General features: G+C 45.3%; 1 long non-coding RNA gene across 2 annotated transcripts; it reads right to left on the minus strand.

Moving 5' to 3' along the window:
• Nucleotides 1–6,043: 6,043 nt before the first annotated feature.
• On the minus strand, nucleotides 6,044–9,372 carry LOC135362360 (uncharacterized). Of its 2 annotated transcripts, none has more exons than XR_010406940.1 (3): nucleotides 8,832–9,372; nucleotides 8,229–8,385; nucleotides 6,044–7,284 (listed from the first exon to the last, which is right to left on the minus strand). It is a non-coding gene; the product is annotated as an uncharacterized LOC135362360 (long non-coding RNA). The 2 variants fall into 2 exon arrangements; XR_010406941.1 differs by having other exon boundaries at nucleotides 8,193–8,385.
• Nucleotides 9,373–9,720: the final 348 nt, after the last annotated feature.

A 9,720-nucleotide genomic window follows, 5' to 3' on the forward strand; every position in this document is an offset into this window, starting at 1 on the left:
ATAAATAAAATCTTTTTTAAAAATTAAAAAAAAAAAGGGGGCGCCTGGGTGGCTCAGTCGTTAAGCATCTGCCTTCAGCTCAGGTCATGATCTCAGCGTCCTGGGATCAAGTCCCACATTGAGCTCCCTGTTCCGCAGGGAGCCTGCTTCTCTCTCCCGCTCCCCCGGTTTTTGTTCCCTCTCTGTCTCTGTCAAATAAATAAATAAATAAAATCTTAAAAAAAAAAAGGGGGGGGGCGCCTGGGTGGCTCAGTCGTTAAGCATCCGCCTTTGGCTCGGGTCATGATCCCAGGGTCCTGGGATCAAGCCCCACATCGCCTACTTCTCCCTCTCCCTCTCCCTCTGCCTGCCCGCCGCTCCCCATGCTTGTGCTCTCGCTCTCACTCTCTCTCTGTGTCAAATAAATAAATAAATCTTTTAAAAAAATAAAAAAAAAATAAAGACTATGTAGTTGGCAGTAACGAAGTTTGCAGACCAGAAGGCAGTTTCATTATAACTTCCTACTTTTTAAGGATGCATTTATTTATAAATTACTTGTATAATTTTTTAAGACTTTAAGTCATCTCTACACCCAATGTGGGGCTCAAACTTACAACCCAGAGGTCAAGAATCGCACGCTCTACCAACTGAGCCAGCCAGGCGCCCAAATCATTTGCATATTTTTAGGAAATATACACAGAAAATAGTAGAAGCAAATATGTCAAAATATCAACAGTAATGAATTTGGAGTGGTAGAGATATCGATGATTGGTACTTTCTTTTTTCTATTAATATGTTTCTGTTTTTCATGTTTGCCAAAATTCCAATAAAACAAAATGGGAGGGGAAAGAATGGGAGAACGAGCTTTTTAACTGAAAAGTGGGTGTAAGCAGATGTTCACTTTATAAGTACCCATAGTTTGTTTTATGTACCTTTTTATAGATGCCGTTTCACAATAAAACAATAAAAAGATTTCAAAAACTGCATGGGGGTGGGGCAGGGCACCCAGCTGGCTCAGTCGGCCGAGCATGGGACTCTTGATCTCCAGGTTGTGAGCCTGAGCTCCGGGTTGTGAGTTTGAGCCCCCACAATGGGCATAGAGATTACTTTAAAAAAATTAAAAAAAAAAACTGCACAGAGGAAGCAGGCATATTGCCAGCTAGAACATGCTAGATTTTCTTTTCATACTCCAAATCTATCGAAAAGATGGAAAAGTTTTTCTTGGTGTATGTTTTTTTATCGAGGTCAAATTCACATAAAATTAATCACCTTAAAGTGAATGATTCGGGGGCACCTGGGTGGCTCAGTCTGTTAAGCGGTTGTGATCCCAGGCCCTGCTCAGCAGGGAGCCTGCCTCTCCCTTTGCCTGCCGCTCCCCCTGCTTGTGCTTGCTCTCCAACTCCCACTCCATGTCAAATAAATAAATCTTTAAAAAATATAAAATAAAGTGAACAATTCAGTGGCACACCACCACCACCTCTATCCAGTTCCAAGACATTTCCAACCCCCTCAAAAGGAAACCCCGCCCCATTAGCACTCACACCCCCCTCCTCCTTCCTCGAGTCCTTGGCAACCACCCACCAGCCTTCTGTCTCTGTGGGTTTGCTTTTTCCAAGCAATGGAATCATAGCAAAGAAATCACACCTTACGTGACCTATTGTGTCTGGCTCCTTTCACTCAGCCTCATGTTTTGCAGGTTCATTATGTTGTCCCTCTTTATGGATGAATAATATTCCATTGTATGGCTAGGTCACATTTGGTTTATGCATTCATGTGCTGACGGCCATTCCGCTTGTTTCTGCCTTTTGGCCATTGTGAAATGTGCTGCTGTGATCATTCGTGTGCAAATATTTGAAGAGCTGTTTTCAGGTCAGGTGTGTTCTGGGTGCTCACTGAGGCCACACTGCTTACAGCCCATACATGCTCAAGCGTGTTCCCCAGTGTGTCAAGTGTTTCTCTTTGCACACTAGTGACCTAGGCATGCTGTCCTGTGTGTCTGTGGGCTTTCTCTACAGTTGTCCTGTTTGATTCTAGGTACAAGGTTTTTATCCATTCTTTAGAGGGCCCCACAAGCCCTTTCCAAAATGCTAAAGGTTCACCATTCAAGGCCCACTTCCACCCACCTCTCAGCCCAGATAAGGCTACTCTTCCAGGAAGCCTTCTGGGATTGCCCTCATCTCTTCTTCCACTGGCTTCACCCCCCTGATGGATGCAACACCCCTTTGCCTGTACCTAAGTCCCTAGCCCTGCCCCACCACTCAGCCCTAAGAAGCCTGGCCTCACCCATGCAGCCCCTAGATTCACAATCCAGGACTGAGAGTCGATCAGCCTGGCCAGGACCTCTGAACCTGACCACAGGCACCCAGCCAGGCACGTCCACGGCAGGAGGCTGAGCTCAGCCAGAGAGGGGACCTGGCGGCAGGCCAGCAAGTGCACAATAGAGAAAACCCGACACAAGAAAACAAGGAAGTAACACAGATTAAAGCACGAATCAACAAAACAGAGGGCAAAGGAACAAAAATGCCGAGAATAAAAACCAAACCCTGGCTCTTTGGGAAGACTAAGGAGATAAACACTTGGAGAGAACGAGCAGGGGCAAGTGAGAAGAGTTTTAAAAATATACATGAAGTTAAGAGCAACTATAGATCAAAACAATGAGAAGTTAACAATCGCATCGGCCGGGGAGAAAGGAGATCCCTGTGCATCTTCCGGTGGGAAAGCAAATGGGTGCAACTAACAGTATAGAGGATAAGAGTATCTGAGGGTCCTCAAAAAATGAAAACTAGAACTACCATTTCTGGGTATTTTACCCAAAGGAAATAAAATCTGTCATGAAAAGATGTCTGCACCCCCAGGTTCACTGCCGCATGATTCACAAGAGCCAAGACAGGGAAAGGATCTAAGTGTATTTATGCATCTGAGGAAATGCATAAAGAAAATGAATATAGGGCGCCTGGGTGGCTCAGTTGGTTAAGCAACTGCCTTCGGCTCAGGTCATGATCCTGGAGTCCCGGGATCGAGTTCCGCATCGGGCTCCCTGCTCGGCAGGGGGTCTGCTTCTCCCTCTGACCCTCCTCCCTCTCATGCTCTCTGTCTCTCATTCTCTCTGTCTCAAATAAATAAATAAAATCTTTAAAAAAAAAAAGAAAAAAAAAAGAAAAGAAAAAAGAAAATGAATATATACAAGCTAATAGGATTCACCTCAAAAAAGAAGGAAATCCTGTCATTTCCAACAACATGGATGGACCTTGAGGGCATTCTGCTCAGTGAGATAAGTCAGACAGAGAAAGACAAACACCACATGACCTCACTTGTGGAATAAAAAAAAAAAAAAAAAATCCAAATTCAGATACAAAGAACCGATTGCTGGCTGCAAGGGTGGTGGGTGAGGGGTGGTAAACACAAAACAAAACAGAAAACTGAAACAAAACTAAAGAACTATAGGGGCACCTGGGTGGCTCAGTCGGTTAAGCATCTGTCTTCGGCTCAGGTCATGATCCTGGGGTCCTGGGATCAAGCCCCTGCGTTGGGCTCCTTGCTCAGCGGGGAGTCTGCCTCTGCCTCTCCCCCTGCTTGTGTTCCCTGTCTCTCTCTCTCTCTCAAATGAATAAATAAAATATTTAAAAACAAAAAACTAAAGAACTATAAGCCAATAGATCTGAAGATCTAGATGAAATGAATACATTTATGGGGAAACATAATGCAAAATATATGTTTTAAATTAAAAAAAAAAAACAGAATGCAAAAAATCATACCAAGAAGAATCAGAAAACTTGAGTAGATCCGTAAATGTGACTGACATGGAAATAAAGGGGGGACAAGGACCTCTCCCTAAAGGACAGAACCCAGAGGGTTTTACAATCAAATTTTATTGGCACTTCAGGTAGCAGATAATTCCCATCTGATGCAGGTTGAAACCAGGAACAGGAAAAAAGAGTAAGAGGAGGGGAACAGCTGCTTTCCTTTCGGAGGATAGTGTAACCCACAAACCAAACCAGAGAGGGTACAGCGCAGACGCACCTCAAAAACACGATGCTAAGGGAAAGAAGCCAGACACACACGGCGACGTATCACATGATTCTGTTCATATGAAATCTCCACAATAGGCAAATCCATGGAGACACAGGCCGATTGGTGGTTACCAAGGGAAAAAGGAAGCGGGGCGGGGAGCAACTGCTTAAGGAGTATGGGGTTTCCTTTTGCGGTGATGGGAACGTTCTGGAACCAGACAAAGGTGGTGGCTGTACGACATTGTGAATGTACTACGTACGTGTCATTGAACTGTTTGCTTTCAAAGGGTTAATTTTCTTTTTTTCCAGATTCTATTTATTTATTTATTTATTTATTTATTTGAGGGTGGGGGGAGAGAAAGAGTGCACATGCACAAGCAGAGGGAGTGGCAGAGGGCAAGAGAGAATCTCAAGCAGACTCCATACTGAGCTCAGAGCCCAAAGCAGGGCTCCATCTCACAAGCCTGAGGTCATGACCTGAGCCAAAATCAAGAGTCGGGCGCTTAACCGACTGAGCCACCAGGGTGCCACCCAAAGGGTTAATTTTCTTATGTATATTTCACCTTGATAAAAATAAAAACAGGTAAGAAAGACTATGGACCAAGATAGGAAAATTGACACCAATCTTCAATACTGTCACCTAGAAGCAGAAATCCTAAATAAAATACTGCCATCCAAATCTCACCATGGGGCGGGATTGGGGGGGGGTAGGGTGACATCGTGACCAGAGGACAATTTGGCCAGAAAAGCACAGATGAGTTAACCTCAGAAAATCAGGGTAATTTATCTCTGGCAGCTGACAGGCTTGTTTCTGACAAGACCCTTGTTTTTGCCACGACACCTTCAGACCTGTGCATGATAGGGCTGGTGCAGACCCAGGGCTGGGGCAGCCCACACAACGTTCTTGCAAGTCTGTTAGCAAAGCATTGAGGAAAGCAGAAACCAGCTTAAGATAAACACTAGCACAGTTTAAAAGACTTGTTACATTTCTAATACGTGGAAGGAAATAAGGTAGCCTTTCAAAAATTAAAAAACATACAGAAATTCTGACACCTGCTACAACATGGACACACCTTGAAGACCCTATGTAAGTAAAATGAGCCGGGCACAAAAAGCCAAATGCTGCATGATTCCATTTCTATGAGGTTCCTAGAGGAGTCAAATTCATAGAGACAGAGAGTAGATGGTGGGAGCCAGGGGTGGGGCAGGGGGTGGGAAGTCAGTGTTTAACCGGGACAGAGTCTCGGTTTTGCAAGAGGAAGAGTTCTGGAAGTAGACGGTAGTGATGGTTGCACACCATGCCACTGAAATGTGCACCTAAAAATGGTTAAAACGGTAAACTTCATGTTATGTATATATTTTTAAAAAGATTTATTAGAGAGCGCATGCACGAGGAGGGGACGGGCAGAGGGAGAGGAAGACGCAGACTCCCCGCTGAGCAGGGAGCCCCACGTGGGGCTCAATCCCAGGACCCTTAGATCATGACCTCAACCCAAGGCAGATGCTTAACTGACAGCGCGACCCAGGCGCCCCCATGCTGTGTATATTTTGCAACAAGAAAAACACAAAGCTGAAGGTCACTTGATGGAACAGCAAGCGAGGAAGGTTAGAGACAAAAGAAAACACTGGACACCGCCCCCACCCCCACCCCCCCACGCCCGGGAAGAACCGGGAAATGAACCAAGGTAAGCACATGGTGAAAAGGAGCCTCATGGCTGGATGGTAAAGGGAGAGAGCACCACCTACAGGTAGTTCGCTGCGATCTTGGTGGCGCCGGCAAAATGCACAGAAGCCACAGACATCCCATCCTTATGGGGACATCATTCCCCCACCCTTGCAGCAGAACAGAGGCATCACCGAGAAAATAGAAACCAGCAGAAAGACACATCCGAGGGGCGCCTGGGTGGCTCCGATGGTTGAACGTCTGCCTTCGGCTCGGGCCCTGATCCCAGGGTTCTGGAATCCAGCCCCGCATGGGGCTCCTGGCTCAGCGGGGAGCCTGCTTCTCCCTCTCCCTCTGCCTCTCCCCCTGCTCATGCTCTCTCTCTCTCTCTGTATCTCTGTGTCTCAAATGAATAAATAAAAAAAATCTTAAAAAATAAAAAATAAGACACATCCATAGTCATCACCCCCACCAGTCTGCCAGCCTGCATCTAGACCCACATGCCAGCCGAGCCTTCCCTCCACTGCTGTGAGTAAGCAACACGCCCCGAGCCCAAGCAAAGCCAGGCGGCCACCCGCTCCCAAACCCACTTGCCTATGCGAGGAGCCACCCCCACAGTGCTCCCTCTGAACCAGATAATTCCCATCAGCACACAGATATGCTGATTCATCTTTCACCTTTTCTTTTTTTTTTTTTTTTGGTTTGGTTTTATTATTGAGATGAAATCCACATAACATAAAATTACACTTCAGTGGCGTATAGTACATTTAAAGGTAAACTTTGGTGGCATTTAGCATATTCACAAGGCTGTGCAACCACTGTCTAATTCCAAAACATATTCACATGGCAAATAAGCATACGAAAAGATGCACCACATCATCTGTCATCAGGGAATTGCAAATTAAAACAAGATATGACCACACACCTATTAAAAACCCAAACACTGGGGACGCCTGGGTGGCTCATTGGGTTAAGCGTCTGCCTTCAGCTCAGCCCCACGTTGGGCTCCCTGCTCAGTGGGGATTCAGCTTCTCCCTATCCCTCTGCCTCTCTCCCCGCTCATTTGCTCTCTCTCTCTCAAATAAATAAATAAAATCTTAAAAAAAACAAAAAAAAAACAACAAAAAAACCCCAGGGGCACCTGAATGGCTCAGTCATTAAACATCTGCCTTCAGCTCAGGTCATGATCCCAGGGTCCTGGGATCGAGCCCCACATCGGGCTTCCTGCTGGGCGGGAAGCCTGCTTCTCCCTCTCCCACTCCCCCTGCTTGTGTTCCCTCTCTCGCTGTCTCTCTGTCAGATAAATAAATAACATCTTAAAAAAAAACAAAAACAAAAACAAAAACAAAAACCCAAACACTTACAACACCGAATGCTGGCGAGGCTGTGGAGCAAACAGGGCTCTCACTCACTGCTGGTGGGAATGCAAAATGGTCCAGCCACTCTGGAAGACAGTTTAGCGATTTCTGACAAAACTAAACATATCATACAAAACTATCTTACAAAAACTATCTTACCATACGATCCAGCAATCATGCTTCTTGGTATTTACCCAGAGGTATTGAAAACTTATGTTCACACAAAAGCCTGCACTCAGATGTCTGTAGCAGTCTTATCAATATTTGCAAAGACCTGGAAGCAAGCAAAATGTCCTTCAGTAAGTAAACAGATAACTGCGGGACATCCAGACAATGGGATATTATTCACTGCTAATAAGAAATGAGCTATCAAGCCACAAAACTGTATGGAGGAAACTGAAATGCATCTGACCAAGTGAAAGAAGCTGATCTGAAGAGTCTACAGATTGTATGATCCTAACTCTATGACATTCTGGTAAAGCAAAACTGTGAAGACAGTAAAAAAATCTTGCCAGAGTTGGAGGGAGGGATGAAGAGGCAGCGCACAGAGGATTTTTAGGGCAGTGAGAACACTGTAATTGATCCTATGATGATAGACGCACGTCATTACAGACTTGTCCAAACCCACAGAATGTACATCACCAAGAGTGCACCTTGACTTTAGGTGATAATGATGGGTCAGGGCAGGTTCATCAGCTGTAACAAACGTACCACTTTGACCGGGATATCCATAATGCGGGCTATGCATATCGGGGAGGGGTAAGAGGTATATGGAAAATCTCTGTATTTTCCTCTTAATTTTGCTGTGAACCTGCAACTAATCTAACAAATAGTTTTTATTATTTTTAGATTTTATTTATTTTTGAGAGAGAGAGCAAGTGAGCGCATGAGTTGGGGGGTGGGGCAGAGGGAGGAGCAGACTCCCCACTGAGCAGGGAGCCTGGGAGGCTCAGTCAGTTGAGCATCTGCCTTCGACTCAGGTCATGATCCCAGGGTGTTGGGATCAAGCCCTGCGTCGGGCTTCCTGCTCAGCAGAGAGCCTGCTTCTCCCTCTCCCTCTGATCCTCCTCCCTGCTTATGCTCTCTGTCAAATAAATAAAATTTAAAAATAAATAAATAAATAAAACAGCTTTTGAGATATGACACACATTTTAGCCTGCTAGGACAACCATAACAAAATACCCCACACTCCGGAGCTTAAACACATGTTTTTCTCACAGTCCTGGAGACTGGAAGTCCAAGGTCAAGTCCACTGGTTCCCTCTGAGGCCTCCCTCCTCTGCTGGCAGGTGGCCACCTTCTCCCTGTGTCCTCACGTGGTCGACCCTCCACATTCACATCCATGAGGCCACTCTGTGTATCCAAATTTCCTTTGCCTGGAAGGACACCAGACATATTGGATCAGGGCCCACCCAAATGGCTTCCTGAATCACCTCCTTAAAGGCCCTGTCAGAATTTTTAAAATTAAAAATAAATAATAAAGGTCCCATCCCTAAATACAGTCATGTTTTGAGGTACAGAGGACTGGGGCTTCCGCACAGAAGTTTGGAGGGGACACGACTTAGCCCACGACAAGCCACATACCCTAGAATTCACCCACTTAAATGTATAATTTGGTTGGTTTTAGTATATTTGCAGATTTTGTGCAGTGAGCACTGCAAGGAAATGTAGGGCATTTCAGTCCTCAAGGAGAAACCCCATAGCCTCTAGCTACCCACCCATATCCCTCTTTCCCCCAGCCCCCCGCAACCACTCTCTTTCTGCCCCTACAGCTTTACCTATTCTGGGCATGGCATATGAATGGAATCATATGATACCTGACCTTCTGCTCCTTTCACTTAGCATGATATTTTCAAGGCTCATCCACGCCGTGGCGTAACAGGACTTCATTCCTTTTTATGGCTGAGTAATACCCCATTGTACGGAAGGGGCACATCGGGTTTATCCATTCATCCGATGATGGACCTTTCGGCTGGTTCTACAGTTGGGCTCTTGGCGATTGTCTGGCTGGGAACATTCATCTATAGCAAATACGTTTTGAATAAATGAAGAAACTTAATCATGTAACCCAAAGTACTCCATCCAAGTGGAAATTTCACACTGTAATGAGAATAGAAGAAAGTATCAGAAAGATCCCTTTCTTCCCCAGCATGGTTTTTCATTCTGCATTACAAATTAACATAATTGTTGCTTCAGAACAAAGTGTACCTAGACACTGCTGTTATTAAACCAATTTGGCAAAAACAAAACAAACGAGAAAACATAGTCCTGAGCCAGAAGCTTTCAGTTAAATAAATCACTTCCTTAAAGAGGGCTTTTTTTTTTTCATTGCAGGAAGACCCTTAAAAGCCTAAGTCAGAGCATGCACCTCTCTGCTGAAATCTCCCAAAGGACCCATCTCATTACACTCACTCTGTGCTTCCCCACCCCCACCCCCTGACATCATCTCTTACCACTGCACCACCCCCTCCACACTCCCTCCAGACTTCCTGTTTCTGGAACACACTTCTGCCTCAGGGCCTTTGCACTTGCTGTCTGCTCTTCTCAGAATGCTCTCCACTTACATACTTGCACAGTTCATCTACTTCCTTTGGGTCTCTACTTGAATGTCTCTCTGTTCTGGAAGCCTCTTTAGATTATCATATATAAAGACAGTGACCCTTCTTTCCCCTAACCCAGCATGCCCATCCCTCCTCCTTTGGTTCTTAGTC

The sequence above is a fragment of the Mirounga angustirostris genome, unplaced genomic scaffold (assembly GCF_029215605.1).
Source record: "Mirounga angustirostris isolate CCGP_5_RB_7025 unplaced genomic scaffold, mMirAng1.0.hap1 SCAF_1, whole genome shotgun sequence".
NCBI lineage: Eukaryota > Metazoa > Chordata > Mammalia > Carnivora > Phocidae > Mirounga > Mirounga angustirostris.